Here is a 20,609-nt window from a genome sequence, read left to right as displayed (position 1 = left end):
GATCTCTTGACTGGGGAGAATGTTTGAATCATTCAGCATTCCGTCCATCATTTGTTGCAGTTACACTTTTCGTCCCAAGTTGGATGGGTATGCCCAGACGTGGGTCCCTTGCTCACTGTGACACTGGATTCAAGCTAGCCTGGCTGATGAAGAGTCACATGCCCTGTAACTGGTCCCAGGATGCTCGTTTCTGGTCCAGGGAGGACCTGCCTTGGCAGATCGATCTAGACTCTTCCTATGAGGCACAGGGTGCAGACTGATTTGCATATAGCTGGGTCCAAACTGGGGTGGCGTAGTGGGCAAAAGAACAATTGATTCAACCCAGATTTCTTGACAGGAGGAGAATGTTTGAATCATTAAGCATTCAGTCCATCATTTGATGCAGTTACACTTTTCACCGTCAGTTTGATGGGTATGCCCAGGCATGTGTCTCTTGTTCACTATGCCACTGGATTCAAGATAGCCTGGCTATGAAGGGTGGCATACCCTGTAACCTGGCCCAGGATGCTTGATTCTGGTCCAGGGAGGACCTGGCTTGGCAGTTCGTTCAGGACCGATCCCATGAGGCACAGGGTCAAGACTGATTTGCATATAACTATGTCTAAACTGGGGTGGCGTAGTGTGCAAAAGAACAATGGATTTATCCCAGATCTCTTGACTGGGGGAGAATGTCTGAATCATTCAGCATTCCGTCCATCATTTGTTGCAGTTACACTTTTCGCCCTAAGTTGAATGGGTATGCCCAGACGTGGGTCCCTTGCTCCCTGTACCACTGGTTTCAAGTTAGCCTGGCTGATGATTGATTGATTGATTGATTGATTGTTGTACTTGTAGAGCGCAGCTATCACCCTACGGGCATCTTGGCGCTTGCATTGGGAACCCGTCCTGGTTTTTCCCTGTAAGATAACCCGTACTGGGCATCCCCAAGGTGAAAGCCAGGCATCCCGCCGCAGGGGGGGCCGTTGTGGAGATTAAGCAGCTTGTTGCCCAGAGCTGCATAGTGTGAACTCGTGCTTAGAGTGGGCACCGAAGCGAGAATTATCGAGTCCGTGGACAATTGGGTTCTGGACCCTGCCGCGTCGGGAATCGAACCCAGGTCCCGGGTCTGATCTCTGCTTCAGGGTATGCCTCCTCTAACCAGTGAGCTACACTTCTCCACCATGAAGGGGGGCATACCTTGCAACATGCCCCAGGATGCTTGTTTCAGGTCCGGGTGGACCTGTCTTGGCAGTTCGTTCAGGACTGTTCCCATGAGGCACAGGATCAAGACTGAGTTGCATATAGCTGGGTCCAAACTGGGGTCGCGTAGTGGGCAAAAGAATGGTGGGGGGAGAATGTTTGAATCATTCCGCCCATCATTTGTTGCAGTTACACGTTTCACCGTAAATCAGATGGGTAAGTCCAGATCTGGGTCCCTTGCTCACTGTGTCACTGGATTCAAGCTAGCCTGGCTGATGAAGGGTGACATACCCTAAAACAGGTCCCAGGATGCTTTTTTCCCGTCCAGGGAGGACCTGTCTTGGCAGTTCGATCTGGACTCTTCCCATAAGCTACAGGGTCAAGACTGATTTGCAAATAGCTGGGTCCAAATTGGGGTGGCGCAGTGGGCAAAAGGACGATGGATTTAACCCAGATCTCCTGACTGGGGGAAAATGTTTGAATCATTCAGCATTCCGTCCATCATTTGTTGCAGTTACGCTTTTCGCCCTAAGAGGGATGGGTATGCCCAGAGTGGGTTCCTTGCACACTGTGCCACTGGATTCAAGCTATCCTGGCTGATGAAGGGTGATATACTCTGAAACAGGTCCCAGGATTCTTGTCTCCGGTCGAGGGAGTACCAGGCTTGGCAGTTCGGTCTGGACTGTTGCCATGAGGCACAGGGTCAAGACTGATTTGCATATAGCTGGGTCCAAACTGGGATGACGTAGTGGGCAAAAGAACAATGGATTTAACCCAGATCTCTTGACTGAGGAGAATGTTTGAATCGTTCAGCATTCCGTCCATCATTTGTTGCAGTTACACTTTTCACCCTAAGTGGGATGGGTATGCCCAGACGTGGGTTCCTTGCTCACTGTGCCACTGGATTCAAGCTATCCTGGCTGGTGAAGGATGACATACCCTTACCCGGTCCCAGAATGCTTGTTTCCAGTCCAGGGAGGACCTGGCCTGGCAGATCGGTCTGGACTGCTCCCATGAGGCACAGCGACAAGACTGATTTGCATATAGCTGGTTCCAAACTGGGGTGGCGAAGTGGGCAAAAGAACTATGGATTTAACCCAGATCTCTTGACTAGGGGAGAATGTTTGAATCATTCAGCATTCAGACCCTCATTTGTTGCAGTTATACAGAATTAGGATGCGCAGACATAGATTCATTTTTTTATGGTCTGTAACTGCCATACAAACCCTACTGGATAATAATTCCCTCTCGCCATGGGAGATTACTCTCATGATGAGAAGGTATTTTCTTTTTTTCCTTCAAAAAAACACTGTTTCAGGATTTTCTTTTTTGGAAATTGTTTGGTGTAGGGCTGATTCTTGCTGATGTGCAGGAACCACCAAGGTTGCAGTTCCTATCAATGCATTATAATTGACTGCCGGCTTGGCGATTATTTATTAATGTGGTGGGCATTCCTTCCTTCAGGGGGACAGAGTAATTTACTCCTTTCCCCTGGAGGAACAACAGGCTGTCTACCCATTTATAATTTGTGCCCTTATTTTCCCTAGCAAACAGCTTCCACTGTGTTAATACTGGTGGGTCCCCTCAGATGCACTAGACAGTGGTGCAGGCAACCTCTTGATGCTTCCTGATATCGTTCCTTACATGTGAACATTTATTTTATAAGCAGTCCTTGTCCCTTTATGTGGTAAGGGCTGTTTAAATAATGCTCACATGTAAGCAATTCGAAAGCTTTGCTAGAATTCTGCTATTCTTTTTTTTAAAAAACAGTGTTTTACATTTTTATTGAACTTTATTCAAATTACAATAAACATGTAGTTTGGCACATTCCAGCACACAGAGTTGGCACTATACATTGCGACAACATCATAGCATGGCTACACAATGTGCAGTACATGAAATGGCATTTGTGGGCGTAAACGAGGCACTGCAAGCAAATATGATGTACAGTATCACAGAGTGTAGATGTATGATTTGAGTATCTTGGCTGCTTCACGCTTCTTCTCAGGGTGGCGCACGTTGGGAGTTTGCATTAGGGGAACCAGCATATTTGTCAGGGTCATGTAGCCAACTGAGATGTGCCACCAGATGGGTCCAAATGTCATGTGAACAGCTCGCAAGGGGCATGAGGTTCCAGTACTCAGTTAGGTGTGTTTAGTAGTGAGCTGCATCAGCAAGCAACGTCTTAGTCAATGGTGCTGGTTTGTGACCCCAATGTATCGCCACCCTGCGCTTTGCCAACAGCAGCATCATTGCCACTAATCAGCAACTGGCATTGAGGACCGCTTTAACATTGCCTAATAGGCATGTGAGCGGGTCTGGCTTAATGTGATCAAGGGCGATGGCACTGGTGATCTCGCACTCTGCTCGCCAGAAGCCAGCCACTTTTGAACATGTCCAAGCCAGGTGTAGAAACATGGCATCTGGCGCAGAGCATCACACACAGTTTGCATCAGTAGTTAAGAACATTTTACTGAGTGCCGCGGGGGTGCGGTATAATATGTGTAAAAATTTAAGATGTATCTGTCTCAGTCTATAATTGGGGGAAAGTCTGTCAGTCTGTTTGCAGCAGTATTGCCACTGGTCCTCAGTCAGCCTAGTGGCCAGGTCTGCCACCCGGGCGTCACAGGCGCGTTCAGTGTTTGTCAGGGAGGCTGCAAGTGTGAGTGAGTAGAGCCTAGTGATGAGTTTGCAGCGCAATGTGGTTGTGTGAATATATTCAAGTGCCGAAGTGGGAAGGATGTGGTTGCAGCCCAACGTGTGGGGGTGAGAAACTGGCCATCTGGGTAGAGGTTTACATGGGTGCATATACCCAGTGATATGGTGCGGCGCGCCATCCCTTTGTTGTGTAATGGAGGGAAGGAGGGCTTTTCAGCTAGCTTCATTGATGATGCGTTCCAGTTCCAGTCTGTATACGGATACCCTCCCATGCCCAGCGCACACACTCCACTGTATTGATTTAAAATCTGGGTGCTTTATAAGGCAGTAATAAAGCAATTTGGAGCGGCCATGGGGAGGCCTGGTCTGTTACTGCCGCCAATTGTGGCTGGAAGGGTGGTGGGTGCAGCCAGAAGTGCTAGAAGCTGGCTTGGGTGCAATAAGTGTATAGCTTAAGATCAGGGGACCCCAGTCCACCGTGCATGAAGGGTAGCATCAGAGTTTCATATTTAACCTACGGGTGCTTGCCAGCCCACGCTAGAGTAATTATGTTCGACCATAGCTGCTTAAAAAAATTGCATTGTGAGGGGGAGCGGGATGTTCAGAATAAGATATAAAAATGTTGTCAGAACCACCATTTAAATATATTGATTCGGCCTGCCAAGAAGAGGGGGAGTTAATTCCATGTTGGGATTTTAGTTTTTAGCCATTCTCTTGCCCGGCCGTAATTTGCTTTCCAGAGTTTATCTAGGTCTCTGCTCAGCCATATACCAAGGTATTTGGTTGGTTCGGTGGCCCACTTTAACGGGAACTCACTAGGATGAGGGAGTGTCGCCTCAGTGAGGGGGAACAAAATAGATTTGCTCCAGTTTATTTGCACCCCAGAGTAGCCACCAAATCAGATCACCTCCTTGGTCATGGGTGCAAAGTTTTTGTGCGGTTCGTGGATATATAACATAATGTCATCCACGTACATAGAAGTAACTAGGCTGCGGGTTAAGAATCCAAAGCCACGTTCTGTGTGGTCCTGGCGTAGCCGGGCTGCCAGTGGTTCCATTGCAATCGTGAATAACATCGGGGAGATTTGGAAAACTCTGCCGTGTGACCCTGGTGATGGTGATAGGCTTTGTTATATGTCCATTGATTTTAATACGTGTCAAGAGTAGTGTATATAGGAGATCTTTTGGATGAAATGCAAGCTAAAACCTAGCTGGCCAAGGAGCGAAACATATAGGGGTATAAGCGTCAGGAGTCGATTCCCTAATAGTTTAGCAAATATTTTATTGTCAGTATTTATTAATGAGCGGGGGCGGAATGAGTCACAGCACTCAGACGCTTTTTCTAGTTTTAATATGAGCGTGATTAGTACATCTCGGAGAGAAGGGGTGAGATGTCCCAAGGTAACTGACTCGCTATACATCTCAGCAAGATAGAGGATCAGAATGGAGGCATGCTCTTTATAGAATACAGGGGTTAGTCCAACATGTCCTGGGGCCTTGTCGCCCGGGATGCCGGCAATTACATGAGCAATGTCCTTCATCGCAAATGGGGCATCCAGGTACTCTTGGTGTCGGGGGTCGAGCCATAACAGCTCAATATAGCCAAAGTACTGCAGTAGAGTGTCTTGGGTGCATATTCCCCCGGCCGTGTATAATTGAGAGTAGAAGGAAGTAATAGTAGCTGCTATCTCAGTAGGGGGAGTGATCCTTCCGCCAGTATCATCGAGCAGTTCTGTTACATGTGTAGAGGTGTGGGGCGTTCTCAGCAGGTTAGCTAATGTTTTACCAGGGCGATCGCCCTCACCATACTGATGGCCCATCGCCACCCTACCAAGGTGGCTCACCTCTCTCCCCTCCTCAGTTTGATATTCAAATAGCTTTGCTCTGATGTCTTACAATATAGTAGGGGTGGGGTTGACGTTATGCAGTGGGTCTAGCGCTTTTATTTCCAATTCTAATCTCTCCAGGGAGCCACGATTGGCTCGAAGTACCGCTGACTGCTTGGGAATACAGACGCCGCAAATGACCCTTTATTTAATTAAAAAAATTCTGTTATGGAACTGCGCAGTTCTTCTTTGAAAACCGTGTCACTCAGAACAAAGATGTGTAATTGCCATGAGAAACTGCGTGGGAGGGTTTGTGGGAGTTTGAGGATCAGACGTATGGGGAGTGACCGGATAGAGTGCACGCCAAATGTTCAACAGAAGAGATCCAGCCAGCAACATCTCGGTTACCAGCCATAGGTCAATGCGGGACCAGGAGTTGTGTGTGGTAGAGATACAGGTGCCCTCGCATCTGTTGGGATGTGAATATTGCCAGGCATCTATAAGCATGTTGTCCAGCATCAGTGAGTGGAGCGCGGTGGTGACTTGAGGGTGTTGTAGTCTAGCCCTTCAGCAGTCGAGAGTATTCTGTAAGGCGATATTGAAGGCCCCACCCCAGATGATTGGGCAGGGGCCATGCAAGGAAATTATCTTTGAGATGTGGAGGAAGAAGTTTGGGTCGTCCAAATTCGGTCCAAAGATGGCTGCCATGATTAATGGTTGCGCGTATGTATATCTCAATATAACATATTTAGCTGCGGTGTCAATGTGTTGGTGCGTGGTGCACCAGGGAAGATCTTTTTAAGTAAAATGGCAACACCCTTTGCATAGTTAGAGTATACCGAGGAGTGGGAGGGGCCCCACCAGTGAGCTCGTAAGCATGCGGGGATAGTGGTGGAGAGGTCCACTTTGTGGCGAGCAAGAAAGGTGTGCATGAGTCAGGATTTACAATGAATGATCGTTAATGCCTCAAATGTTCCATGTTAGGAATGTCACTTCAGTCATGCGCTAGCCCCTGGATGTGTTCACTATTGTGTGCTACCGTGCTGCCGTTCAGGGTAAGAAAACTTGTAGCTGTGGACGCAGTGGTACTGTTGCTTAGTGGAATAGGTAACATATTCAACTCTGTAAACAAACAAGGAGATTTCAACTCCAGGAAAAACAGTCCCAGCTTCCAATGACCCCACCAAAATACCCATGGCCACCTCCCTGACACTCCAACCCCCCAATCAGGTTGAGACTCAGTTCCCTCCCCACCCAGAAACCCCCAACTTGGAGCATAAAAGAAGTTTGTGGGATTCATCCAGATGGGGCGCATGGGCTACGCTGGACTATTCCTGGCCGCAAGGCAGGGTGGCTGAGCGGAGTTGTGTATGGGGAGGTGCTGCTTGAAGATTGGGTTTACTGTCTCAGACAGGCATAGGGTAGGTATTGTTTGCTAGTGTGCTGAGGTACGAATGTTTTTGATAGCTGCAGGGTGGCCCAGCCAGATGGGCAGTGCAATGCGAAGGGTACTAATCATTGTTGCAGGTGTGGCCGCCTGCAGCAGACATAGGAGGGCTGCATGAGTGAGCTTTTTGCAGCTGTTTACATAAGGCACGGCGCTTTAGGCTCTGCAAAATGGCGAAGTTTATCATCAGTGTCAATGCGCAATTTAGCTGGATACGTGAGTGCATATTGATGTGCAGTTGTTGGAGCATTCGTTTGGCTGGCAGAAAATCTCGTCTGACTGCCTTGACCGCCAGGGTAAAGTCAGGATAGAAAAAGATGGTGTTACCCTAATGCCTGATCTCCCCCATTTATCTGCCTCTCCGCAGGGTGGCATCGCAGTCTCGGTAATTTAAGATGCGGGCTATTATTGACCGCAGAGGGACTCCAAATGGGGCCATGGCCAAGAGACCGATGAGCCCTTTCAACGATGAAGACATTGGATAGGGCCATGCCGAACAGTTCTTATAGCAGCGATTCTACATAGTCCTCCATTTTTGATATGGCTGTGGATTCGGGGCCGCCAGTAATACAAAGGTTGTTCCTGTAGGAGCAGGATTCAAGATCTTCATTTTTGGCCCCAGATGAACTCTAGTACTTTATCCATTTTTAGCAGTCGTTGGCGGTTTTCCGTGTTGGTATTGTCTGCGTCCGACACTCTGGTTTCCAATTGGGTGGTCCGGCTGTCATGTGAATCCACACATTGCTTGACTTGATCCAGGCGAGCCGCTAAGTGGTCTAGTTGGAATTCTATAGTTTTCAAGCTGGATTTGACTTCAAAGAGCAGGGATTGCATATCTTCTTCCTGAACCCCTATAGTGTCAGTTTGTGTGGCATGTTCCTCAGTGACCTGGGGTGGGTCCCTGCATCTGCCGGTACGGCGGCCCACAAAGGTTATCTTAGGTTGCTGGCATCAGGTTTCCCCACTGCCACTTCGACAGGGGTGCAGGGAGTGAAGGAGGTGCTTTCAATCCACTGCTGAAGTGGTGCTGCGGTATCCCGGCTAGTCCAACCAGGGTCAATCGCACTTCCCTAGCAGCCAGGTCTGGAGGCGCTGCCCCAAGGGATATAACCGGCCGTCTTCAGCACTCAGCACGTGTTGCGGTCCAAATGGTCCAGTGCGTCCGTCTTGACCCCCTTTCTAGCTGATGCTTGAGCTTGGTGCCTCACTGCAAAGGCTTGGCACAAGTGCGGGCTCGTCCGGCAGCGGCCTGCTAGTCGCAGGGGAGAGCGGGTCCCAATACCCACAGGAAGTGGCATTAACCCCCCTGAGCCACCTCCATACTTGTGCCTGCGGCTCAGGTTCTGCCGGTATGGGCAGCGCCTGGCGCAGTCAGCAGGGTGTGCCCCGGAGGCCACCGGACATGAGGTGCCACGGGCTAGCCCAGGCGTCACAGAGACACACACTGGCAGTGGCCTTCCAGGGTCTCAGGATGATTCCCAGGCAGCAGCTCAGTCTTTGGGCTCCGTGAACAGGGTCCCAGCCAACCATGTCTAGCAGGTGCCTGCACTCCACGTGGCCCCGTCGTCCCCATGCAGGTCACCTGTCTATGGCTGCCATGCCTTTCTCGGCGTGCCGGTTTTGTTAATGCAGCTGATCTGTCTCCAGAAGCTATAAGCAGCACAGGCCCACTTAGTGTAAGCCTGGATGGGCTCAGGACATCCCAGATTTTTGCAGATTATTAGCTCGGCCGGCTAGTTCACTCATGGTGCAGCCATCTTGCCGCCAGCAAGACCACGCCCCTGGAATTCTGCTATTCTTAATGGGCATCCATTCATGCATTCGTAGGCTTTTGTATGGTGTAGGAAAATGCCTAAATATTAATGAGCAGGAGGCTTTGCCACCTCTAAAGGATGTACTTTTTGCGATGTGACTCATTAGTACATTATTCACACAGCAAAATGTAGCCCAGGTTGCATATCAGTCGACATGCAAAACAACCTAATTTACGAACTGGGCTTAGAACATCAGAGCCATTATTGCTTAAAAACAAAACGTCGCTGTCCCAGAAATATAGAGGCTGAATAGCCATTGCATATGAGTACATGAAGTAGTACAATAGAAGTACTATTTCATGTACTCCTTAAATGCCTTTCTCAGTCAGACCTGAAATGTCCAACTCCCTCTTCATTAAAAGAGCACTTAGGGGATAGTCATTTCTATTATTAACAATTTCTATTCCAATTCCCTGACTATTACCATGTTATTCCCATTCTAGATGTTTTGGGGCAATTCTCAAACGTAATTAGGAGTACATGAAGTCGTACCACGAGAGCACAACTTCAAGTACTTGTGACTCATCCCCATCGTGTTTATACTGTTGAGTTTAAGTTCATCCTGATGAAATGATTTCTGTTTTACTTAATTCATAAAGTACATTCTGCCCTAAGGGAGTGTGCGAGAAGGACTTTGTGTCAAAAATTAAAAAGGAATTAAAAATGCTTTGAATGCTCAGGCTTAAGTTTACAGATAATTCCAAAGTTTTGTGTATTAACTGGTAGACACGTTTGCGGAGTTTGGGGTCTTCAGCTTTTCACAAGTTTTGTGGGCTGTTTTCTATATCTGGACCTTACTTTATTCAGACTCAGGACAGTCCTGTCGAGTTTGAAAACATGTTTTTCTCACAGAACTGAAGAGAGGCTCGAGGAGCTGCTGCATGTCCGAGGGCGACAAGTCTGTTCTAGTAGTGGCGTAACAAAAACGTGAGCAAGCCCTGTAAAGTTGTGGGGCACTCAGGTCACTACTGGGGTGCTTTACCCCCACCAAGAATTGCCAGGACACCGTAGGGTATATTAGAATATACTTTATTCTTCTTGAAAGGAAGAGCGCCAGGAAACGGACCTCGCGGCAGATCGCGGGTCTTCGCGCATGCGCAGTCGCTCGTCCTCATGCGTTCTTGCGTGCTGCGTCATCACGCAGCGCTCGAGAACTAGAGCGCAACACTACATATCTCCCTTATTTTCCAAAAACAAACAAAAGTCTTACTGTGTCCCAGAAAGTTCAGCCACTCTCTAGTTCATAGTCCCGGAAGCGGCTGGGTCGTACCACTGCTCTGCCTGCTCTGGTGCGCCTTACCAGAGTGTGGCATTCCTCTGGGGTACCTCCCTCCGCCGGGCTTCCTGCTTGGCTTCTCGGCGTGCTCGGTTCTTCCCTCCTCGGGGTTCTGCTCTCTTCTCTGCTCGGTCCCACAAATTCTGGGGTCATTTTCTCCTCCTGCGCCTCACTGCTCTCTTCCCCATTTCTTCCTTCCTCCACAGACGTACTGTTACCTTCACCCTCCCTGGCGCTTGCTTCTTGTGTCGTTCCTTCGGTCTCCTCCTGGGGCCAACCCACGATTCGGTTGCACTTGGTCATACGATCTTGCGACCACACATTCCCATCGCTGAGTAAAGCCGCTCTGTCGTACACTTCCTTCACTTGTAGGGGAGGGCTGTACTTGCTGTCTCCCTTCTTTTTCTTCATTGCAGATCTGACTCTCACCCATTCCCCTCTCTCCAGGGTGGTGGTCTTCACTCTCCTCCTTTGGTTATAATACTCAGTATATATTTTCTGGGCCTTCTCCAGATTATGCTGTACCACCGCCGGAGACCACTTTCTGGTTATTGTCTTCTCTCTCCACACTACATTGTCTTTGGTGAAAGGGTGTCGTCCCCTCAGCATATGGAAAGGACTATACCCCGTTCTTGTGGGGGTGATACGGTATGCCCAAATCATATTCTGCACCTCTTTCTCCCAGTCCTTGCCCATCATGATGGCTGCTTGGATGGATCCCATGATGACACGATTACATCGTTCCACTTGTCCATTGCTCGACGGGTGATACACGGCCGTGTGTTGCACCTTGATTCCGTTCCTCTTCGCATACTTGTACCATTTGTCTGAAGTGAATTGTGGTCCATTGTCGCTCAAAATTATCCTTGGGATTCCTTCCCTGAGGAATACTGATGTCACGAACTTGATCACCGTTTCTGTATCCATCGCTTCTCGTATGTGTATCTCCGGCCATTTGGAATACTTGTCCACAATGACGCACAGGTATTGGGGCGTCCCTTGGCTGTCCAGTACCGGTCCTAGAATGTCTATCGCAACTTCTTCCCACGGAGCCTTCGGTAACTGAAATCTCCCCAGCTCCGGCCTTAGTCGGTTTAGTGTCTTATCTGCTCTCTGGCATTGGTCGCATTCCCTGACATGCCGCTCTACCTGTACGTCCATTCCAGGCCAACAGTACATGTGTTTCACTCTCATCTTCGTTTTCACTATTCCCAAGTGTCCTTCATGCAGCAGCCCAACCAGGCGGGATACCAACGCAGCCGGGGGGATGACTCTCTCTCCTCTGTACAGGAAGATACCTTCGTCTCCCACCGACAGCTCCTCTCTGACTTCATAGAACTTCCCGAGCGCCTCCCTCAGCCGTCTTTTCTCCGGCCAACCGTGAACTATGTGGTCCTTGACCTCCATTAAGTCGTGGTCGCCTTCGTATGCTTCGGTCCATTCTTGTCTACTTATGACCCTTTCGAGGTCCTCCATTACCACCACCATCTCTTCCTCTTCAGCTGCTGGGTCGGGGGCTTCCTCCATCGCCGCCGCTCTGCTTAAATAATCTGCGACCTTGTTCAGTGTCCCCGGTATATATTCCACGTCATATCGGTATTCCAGTAACTTTAGTGTCATCTTGGCTATGCGCGGCGTGGTGCTGGCATGTCCACTGGAGGTAAGCACCTTGACCAACGGCTTGTGATCCGTCTTGAGTGTGAACCTCGTGCCCCATAGAAATTGGCGGATCCTTCCCATGGCCCATACCACCGCTAGCATTTCCTTCTCGATCACGCTATATTTCTGTTCCGTTGGTGATAGTGATCGGGATGCAAGACAGAGGGTCTCCGTCGTCCCTACTTTTCTCTCTTGCATGAGGACTGCTCCCAATCTTTTTTCACTGGCGTCCGTTGTCAGTAAGGATTTTCCTTGGGGATCGTAACCTTGGAGGGGCACCGCTTGGCTTATGTCGCGCTTCAACTCTTCAAATTCCTTTTGTGCTTCTTCTGTCCACCTGAACGTCGACTTGTCCCGTATTAATTGTCGAAGATGGTGTGTTTTGGAGGCAAAGTGTCGCACGAATTTGCTGTAATATTCCGCCATCCCTAGGAATGATCTTACTTCTTCTTTGTTGGACGGAGCCTCGGCGTTGCAGATGGCTTTCACGTTTGTTCGCTTGGGTGTAATGCCTTGTCCCCCTATTTCATGTCCCATGTAAGTGACGGACGTCATCCCTAGGCGGCACTTCTCCCATTCTGCTGTCAAGCCCTTGGTTTCCAACACTTGAAGCACTTTGTCTAATTTCCTGTCGTGGTCTTCCCTGTCAGACCCCATCACCAGTATGTCATCCTGGAAATATTGGATGCCCTCCATGTCCTTAAAGAGGTGATGCATTCATTTTTGGAATACCGCAGCTGCGGAAGACAGCCCAAACGGCATCCTGCGGAATTGATAACATCCAAAGGGCGTTATGAAGGAAGTCAATTTCCTGCTGGCAGGGTGTAGATCAATCTGGTGATACGCGGAAGTGAGGTCGATGGTGGAAAACCACCTTACCCCCTTTGTTTTTGACAACATCTCTTCAATGCGTGGCAATGGGAATTTCTCTACTACCACACACTTGTTGAGTTCGCGAAGGTCCACACACAAGGGAACTTTACCGTTGGGTTTGGTGGCTACTACCAAGGGGTCTAGCCATTCCGAGCTGTCAATGGGTTATACCATTTTCTTCCAGTCTCCGAAGTTCTATCTGCACCGCTTCTTTGATGGCCAGCGGGACGTTGCGTACCTTGTGCGAGACTGGTCTCGAATTTTCCTTAAGTACTATTTTGTGGGTGAATTTCTCTAGTTTTCCCACTTTCCCTCCAAAGACTTTAGGAAATTTGCGTTTCATTTCGTCTAGGTCCGGCCAGCTCCCTTGCGCTGTCAGTAGTACTTGCGTTTCCCCTCCTGGGTCCAACTTGATCCCGAGGTCACCTTGGTCCATCCATCCTAGAACGGACGGGCCTCTTTCCGCCACATACAACTTGCACTCCGCACATCTACCTTTGAATTCGAAGTTCAACTTCCTGTATCCCACCATGGGAATGGGTTCGCCTGTGTATGACACTGGCCGTATGTCTGGTGGTTCTAGTTTTGATCCTAGGCTGGGCTCGAAGTCTTCTTTCCACACTGCTCTTTGCACTATCTTGTATGGCGATCCCGAGTCTGCTACGATCTCGATTTGCACGCCGCCTATTCGCATGTCGCACAGTGGTTTGCGGGATCGCTTATGCCCGACACTTAATACTGGTTCGTCGACGCACAATATCTCGTCTTCCTCCTCCTGTTCACCCTCTTCTTCCGTTTGTTCGTGCATCACATATTTCACCATTTGTTTCTTTGGTTTCCGGCGGCACCCTTTTTCATAGTGCCCCATGACTCCACAAAATGTGCATTTTGTCCGGAAAGCTGGGCATAGTTTGTCTTGCGCAAAGTGCGTTGAACTCCCACACCTGTAGCATCCTGAGCTGGCCTCTCCGCTCGGCTTCCATGACTGCCCCGGTTTCCCTTTCCATTTGTTCTGTCCTTTCCCTTCGGGCTGCATGGCTTTGCCCCGACCTTGCGGTCCTGCGTCATCCACCTTGTTCACCATGGTGCGCTGACTGGTCTCCCTTTTGGCCGCTTCTGCGCACCTTTTCGACATCTCCGCCTTTTTCACTAAGGCTATTACCTCCTTCAGCGACGCTTCACTGTTTGCCCACAATTTGTCTTGTACATTCTTGTTGGTGGTGTGCATGACTATCTGGTCTTTTATGAACTCCTCCGTTAGGGCTCCATACTTGCACGTTATCGCCAACTTCCTCAGCGCCGACACATAGTCATCGATGGATTCGCCAGGTTCTTGCTTTCTTTGCTGGAAATTATACCTGTCAATGGAGACACTTACTGCGGGTCGATAGTGGGTGTCGAGGTCTTCTATTGCATTTTGGAAAACATCAGTGTCTGCGTCCGGTCTGGCTGCAGGCACTAGGGTCTGAGAGACTCGTATCCCTTCTGGGCCCAAGTTGTGCAGTAGGATCCTTTTCTTTCGCGCACTGGAAAAAGCCCCCCCATTTTCATCTTCTAGCGCTTCGATGTAATTTTTGAAGTACTCCCTCCAATCTTCCCATTTCATTTGAGGTTCCCCTGGTCTCGGTAGAAACGGGATTGGATTTGTCAGTGAGGATGCTTGTGCACTCATTTTGGCGCCTCCCTCCGGCGCTGCTCCTGGGCCTCTCGGGCTGCCTGGCGTGTCCGCGCTCTCACTTTGCGGTCGGTCTTGCTGTTGGGGATCTTCCGCCCCCCTGTCCCTGCGCGCTGCTGCGTCCACCAGGGTCCCTCTTGGGTTCGACAGGCCTTCTCCGTCCTGTTCTTGCTGGTATCTTTTTCCTTGGAGCGCCTTACGTCTTGCCGCTGCCTCTGCCACGCTCTCCCTTTATTCTGCTCCCTAGAGGTGTTTCCTCCCCCAGCGGTCCTCTCTGGCGTCCTTCCTGGTCTTCACCTTGCCACGTGGTGTGTCTGTGCTCCGGTTCCCCTCTGCTGGACACCTTCCTGCATGCAGGTCCCAGCCTCGTCGCCACTGTAAAGTTGTGGGGCACTCAGGTCACTACTGGGGTGCTTTACCCCCACCAAGATATGCCAGGACACCGTAGGGTATATTAGAATATACTTTATTCTTCTTGAAAGGAAGAGCGCCGGGAAACGGACCTCGTGGCAGATCGCGGGTCTTCGCGCATGCGCAGTCGCTCATCCTCACGCGTTCTCGCGCGCTGCGTCATCACGAGGCGCTCGAGAACTAGAGCGCAACACTACAAGCCCCACCCCGGTCCCCCGCAGATATGCTGAAGCGGCCCCTCAAACTCACATAAGTAGGAGCTGAGGAGCCCACTACAGTACGGGTAAGCCTGGGGGCCTCCGCAAAGTGGGGACTGTGGGGGCCTTTTTTGCGCCCTGGTCTGCTGCTCAAATGTCAATGGCACTGGTTTAAGCAAAGAAAACGCATCAGCCCAGGATTATATGTATGCTGACCGTGTGTGTGTGTCCTTGTGTCATGTAATGGGTGCTCATGGGATGCGCTCCTATACCTTCGGGTCGAGTTCACGCTATATAAAACTGCTAAAATAAAATAAATGCTGCCAAGACAGACAAGGAAACTGCAAATATAGGGGTGTTTATTTTTTACCACATCCCCTCTCTTCTGTGTGCTGGTCTTTGCGGATGCATTGAACTGCAGGCCGGATTCTTCATGCCCCTGTTTCAGTGCCAACAAGGCAGACAGGAAAGTCGTTACAAAGAAATTTCATTTGCTGTCAGAGCTCAGAAATGGCACGAGATGGGACAAGTGACGAGGAAACTACTGGAGAGGGAAGTAGCTAACTATAGTGTCTCGGGTGCAGTGGCAAAGGGACCCAGAGGTGTGACCCCAAATAGATGATGTTTAACTTTTTTAACAATTTCCGGGCCAGGTAATGGAGACCCAATTTCCTTGCTTTGTATTGCAGCCGATGGGGGCCCAGGTCAAACGCCCCTCCTCCCTTTCACAGTAAGCCCATGAAAAGGGGGCACCCCAGATTGGTCGCCTCCTAGGCAGCCGCTGGCCCCCCCATCAGGGAAAGAGGCGGCAAGCAGCCAGGTGAGTTAAGAAGGAGTGCAGGGCCCCAGTTAACATACAACCCCCCCCACCCCGGCCATAACGGAATACCTGGTGCCCAGGTTAATCGCTGCAGCCTACGGAGGACGTCGTGGGAAGCTCACTTTTGCGTTGAGAATTTTTCTGACCATGATCCGTCCAGGACTTGGCGGGACCCCTGCGGAGCAGCATAGTCACGGGGAAGCAAGAAGAAGGGCTTGGCTGGAACCGGCTGTGACTGGTGAAATCTGGTATTGCCGTCGAAGAAGTCCGACGCGTCGGAGCCGCATCCACGAGTGGAGCCGCAGCGGGGGAGATTACTGATCCGGTGGTAGGAGCAGATATCGAAGCCAGTGGCAGCGGTAGAGGCAGAGTCTTCCAGCTTCATTAGGAGCCGTGAAAGTCTGCCGTGCACCTGAGGTCTCCTCCCCCGCTTACCAGGAAACTGAGGAGGAAGTGGGGCCTCCCTCAGCTGAGCGTAAGAGACAGAGACGCATTGTGGGGCATGGTAAGAATTCAGCTGTGCCAGTGACCAAGGAAAAAGCTGTTTTGGGCGCTGGATTGCCCGGGAGAGGTTTTAAAAAGGGGCAAACAGTCTTGGTTGGGTTAATTTGAATAAGGGTCTCCCTCATCACATTTCACAACCGGCAGTACTCCAAATTCACAGTTGTTTGAGGGAAAACAGGAACCGTCGGTATTGTTAGCACTTGGGTCACAGCCCAGCTCCCCCACCCCTAAAAGAAGAGAAAACAGCCTGAAGCAATGGCAGGGCAGCATGGGGCAGCTGCAAGGAGCAAAGGGATGCCAGCCCGCTTTAGAGAAACACCTGGGGACAGCGAAAAATCAGAAGAGACCCTGGGAGGACTCTGGGCCTGAGCAGGACGGAGACTTGGAAACACTACTAGAAAAAGCGAGTGCATTGGTAGCCCTCAAAGGAAAGGAGTGGATGGTTGGCACCCTTTATTTGGTGGCCAACCAGTCTGAAATTGTCAGACTACAAAGGGTCCAGAATGCGGTGGCTAGAGCTCTTCTTAGCCTGCCTAGGAGGTGTACCATTTCTAATGCCATTCATCGCCTCCATTTGCTGGCTGTGGCCAAACGCTTAGAGTTCAAGGCCCTCTGCATTATTTTTAAAATCCAGAATTGAATGGTCTGAAGGAGCTTGCAGCCAGCAAGGTGGCCCCAAAAAAAACAGGTGACAAGGGAGCTCAGAAAGCACCATGGCAGCCCACTGCAAGGGGCACCAGTACAAGGAATGGAATACACGGCAGGCACAGGGCAACCACACCACAGGAGGTGTGGTCCGGCTCAGACACCGAAGGGAGCAGCACCGGCAATGAGGGGTCTGAGGCCAGCATGGCGGCCCCTCAGGAGTCACGCGGTGGACCGAGGTTCACGACGAACAGCGTAGATGGTAAGCACCATGCACCAAACAACAGGGGCGGGCGGCATGGGAAAGGGCAGGCGGGTCCAGATAAGGGAGGACCAGGGCAAATCATGAATTAAGGGATACAATCAGGGGTAAGCAACTTTGCATTGCAGGGGGCCATGGCCCTTTCAGCTCCCCTGGTTAACAAACAAGTGAGGGGATCAGCAGGAATTTCAATGGGCGGCATGGGGGAAAATGCAGCCACACCCTGCGCCAGGATCGCCATTTGGGGGAGACCCCAAGCAAACACAGGATGCAGCGGGGAGGGCCAAGGACCTGGTCAAAGAACAGGTGGGACTAGGCAAGAAAGCTGGCAGGTAGAGAAGAGAAGAGAAGAGAAAAGAGGGCGCAGGGCCGGAGGACGCCACACAGGGGGGCAAAGCAGCACCGGAGGGAAAAGGCCCAGCTGGGGTAGGAGAGGGCAAGGACCCAAGGGGTAAACCTGCAAATGAGTACATACGCCCCTCCTAGGGGGACCCACCCACCACCACAAAGCTACAGATAGCAAACTTTATTCCACTAACAGTGAAGGAAAGGATTTGAAGAAAGGAATATATAGATATTTTCTCGTTGCTCGAGGTGCGCCAAGCAGGCTTAGACCTCAAGGCTTAGGATAAGAAGGACGAGGACAGGAAGGATTGATGCAAACCAAGAGTACAGTGAACCATAGAATACTGGTTAAGGACCTTCAGGACGCTGGCATGTGTGTTCATAGAGAGGTTCCCTAAGAGTGCAGCGGCACTGATCGTATATGAACCGAAGGTGCATGAAGTGCAGCAAAAGTATCAGGGTGACGCGTGGTTGAGGTACAATGAAGGTTTTAGGGCAAAAAGACATGGCCGAAAATGGAATGGGACTGCCAGGACATGGAGGGCTTCACAACCCACATGGTGGCAGCCAGGGAAGGGCTCAGCATGCACAAACCCAATTTTTATCCCCATGGGTTCGAAGGCAAATACAAAGGTCAGGGACAGAGTCTCAAGGCCAATATGGCGGCAAGGCAGACAAATCCTGCATGACAACATGTTGGAAGTATGACATAGATGAATGTAAATGGGGGAACTTCTGCAGGTTTAAACACAGCTGTGGGACTTGCAGGTGGAACCACCCTGCCGTACAATGCAGACAGTCGCAAGGGTCAGGTACAAACAGAGACAAACCAGAACCGGGTCTGGTGGCTTAGTGGACTAATGCATCTACTGCAGGGGCCTGTTTTTCGACCTCATGGTCACAGGTTCAAATCCCGGTGGTCCCATTCAGCCTTTATCCATCTCAGGTCGATAAAATGAGTACCATTGAGTTGGGTAACAACAAACATCTGTGCCACGATACCGGTAGTGGTGAACGTGTGCTTTACAAATACACGTTGTGTTATGTTTATAACGGGCAGGGCGCGATGACACAAGGGGGAGGGGGCAGTCGAGGGACCTTCACTGCCCACGCCCATAAAAAGAAGTAGACTGATTGCATTACTTAGTCATAATCCCAAGAAGGCTGACAGACAACAATTAGCAGAAGGGTACACAGGTGGTTTTCCCATCCCCTACAGAGCATAGGTGGTCTCACTGAATAGCCGCAACTTGAAATCAATATGAGACAACCCTGAAGCGGCCAGATAGAAGGTGGGAAAAGAAGTCCAGCTGGGTAGAGTAGCTGGCCCTTTCCCTTCCCCCACTACAAAACTTGATGATTTCCCCCTTGAGTGTGGTACCCAAAAAAGAAGCAGGCAAATTCAGGGTGATACACCACCTGTCACACCCCCATGTGGACTCCATCAATGATTGGTTGGACCAGGGCAGCTGCTCGGTAGCATACGCATCCGTGGACGATGCAGTAGAACTGATCAGACAAGCAGAAAAGGGGCACTGTTAGCAAAAACAGACATAGAATCAACTTTCCGCTTATTGCCGGTACACCCAGACAGTTACCCCCTCCTTGGGTTTCAGCTGGATGGGGAATATTGCTACAACAAATGTCTGCCAATGGGCTGTTCGATATTATGCGTGTATTTTGAATCCCCTTTAGTAGTTTTTTAGAATGGGAGCTTGGGACACACCACTCCGCAGGGGTGAGGGTCCACTACTTAGATGACCTATTTATTGGTAAGATGGGAACAGGTGACTGTGCAAACCTCCTCTGCCTGTTTATGGGTCTGGCACAGGAGTTGGGATTCCCACCTGCTCAAGAAAAAACCGAGGGTCCTACCACCAAACTGTCCTTGCTGGGGATAGAACTAGACTTGATGGTCGGGACGTGCAAACTACCACTGGAGAAGGTGCAGGAGCTACGCCAAATCATAGAGCGGCTAAGGCAGCAAAGAAAGGCGATGCTTGGTGTGATACAGGAGCTGTTCGGAAAACTGAACTTCACCACGAGAGTGGTCCCTGCGGGGCACCCGTTTGCCAGTTGCCTGACCTGGCTGACTAGGGGCATGGCACAGATGGGTTTCTCTTAAAACAAGGACAGGCAAGGTGGAAAAGGAGGTAGCTCCCTCCGATCGTCGAACCATAGGTATCATGGCGGAAGAAATCCAGAAAAAGTACACAAAAGAAGAACTAACTAGAGGTAGATGAGTGGCTCACACAGTGCCTTAGGGATGCCTCATGGCAGGGCGCTGAGGGAGCAAATGACAGCACACAGCCACAAGCAGAGTAGATGAGATGTTCGCGCAGGGTCTTTGGGATGCCACACGGCAGGGACACTGATGAAATCAGTTTTTGCTAACCATCACCTCCCTTCTAGACCCGACCCAAAATATCTTTGCACAAAAGTACCTTTCAGAGTTTCCTTAGATGGCCTCTAGCCCACTACCTTATCTGAGCAACAAACGTAATGTTTAGTTTCTGTACTTGGACAAGGTCGCTCTCTGTCTCAGTTATGGCGTGCTCAAACTTATAGGGATCTCCTGGCTCCAACAAGTTGGTGGCTTTCATTCGGGATGTTTGAAGCTCAGCTCACACAAATCTCCAAGGTAGCCTAAGAAGCCTCTGCCTAATATGTGTCTACACCAGGCTTAAATGCACGTCTCAGAATATTTTGAAAAGATCAGACCTCGTGATGAATGATGTCAAATGCAAGAATTAGCATATGAATTCTGTTGCACCTTACCTGAGAATTATAATAAAACAAACATTATATGTTGTACATATGCAATGAATACTAAATGCAGCACCCATTTATAAATGTGAGATGAGCACTCAGATACATGAATATAGGAATATATGAAATGCACTAGGGGTACATAAGCATAAAACGCAAGGATCACATCAACTATCATGAAGCTCATAATTCCAATCTCTATGCAAACAGGGATCTCAGCAAATCAAACATAACTTGATTGGATGGAAAA

Source organism: Triturus cristatus, chromosome 5_2 (genome assembly GCF_964204655.1).
Source record: "Triturus cristatus chromosome 5_2, aTriCri1.1, whole genome shotgun sequence".
NCBI classification, from domain to species: domain Eukaryota; kingdom Metazoa; phylum Chordata; class Amphibia; order Caudata; family Salamandridae; genus Triturus; species Triturus cristatus.
The sequence above is the reverse complement of the archived record's forward strand: the minus strand, read 5'-3'. Positions refer to the sequence as shown.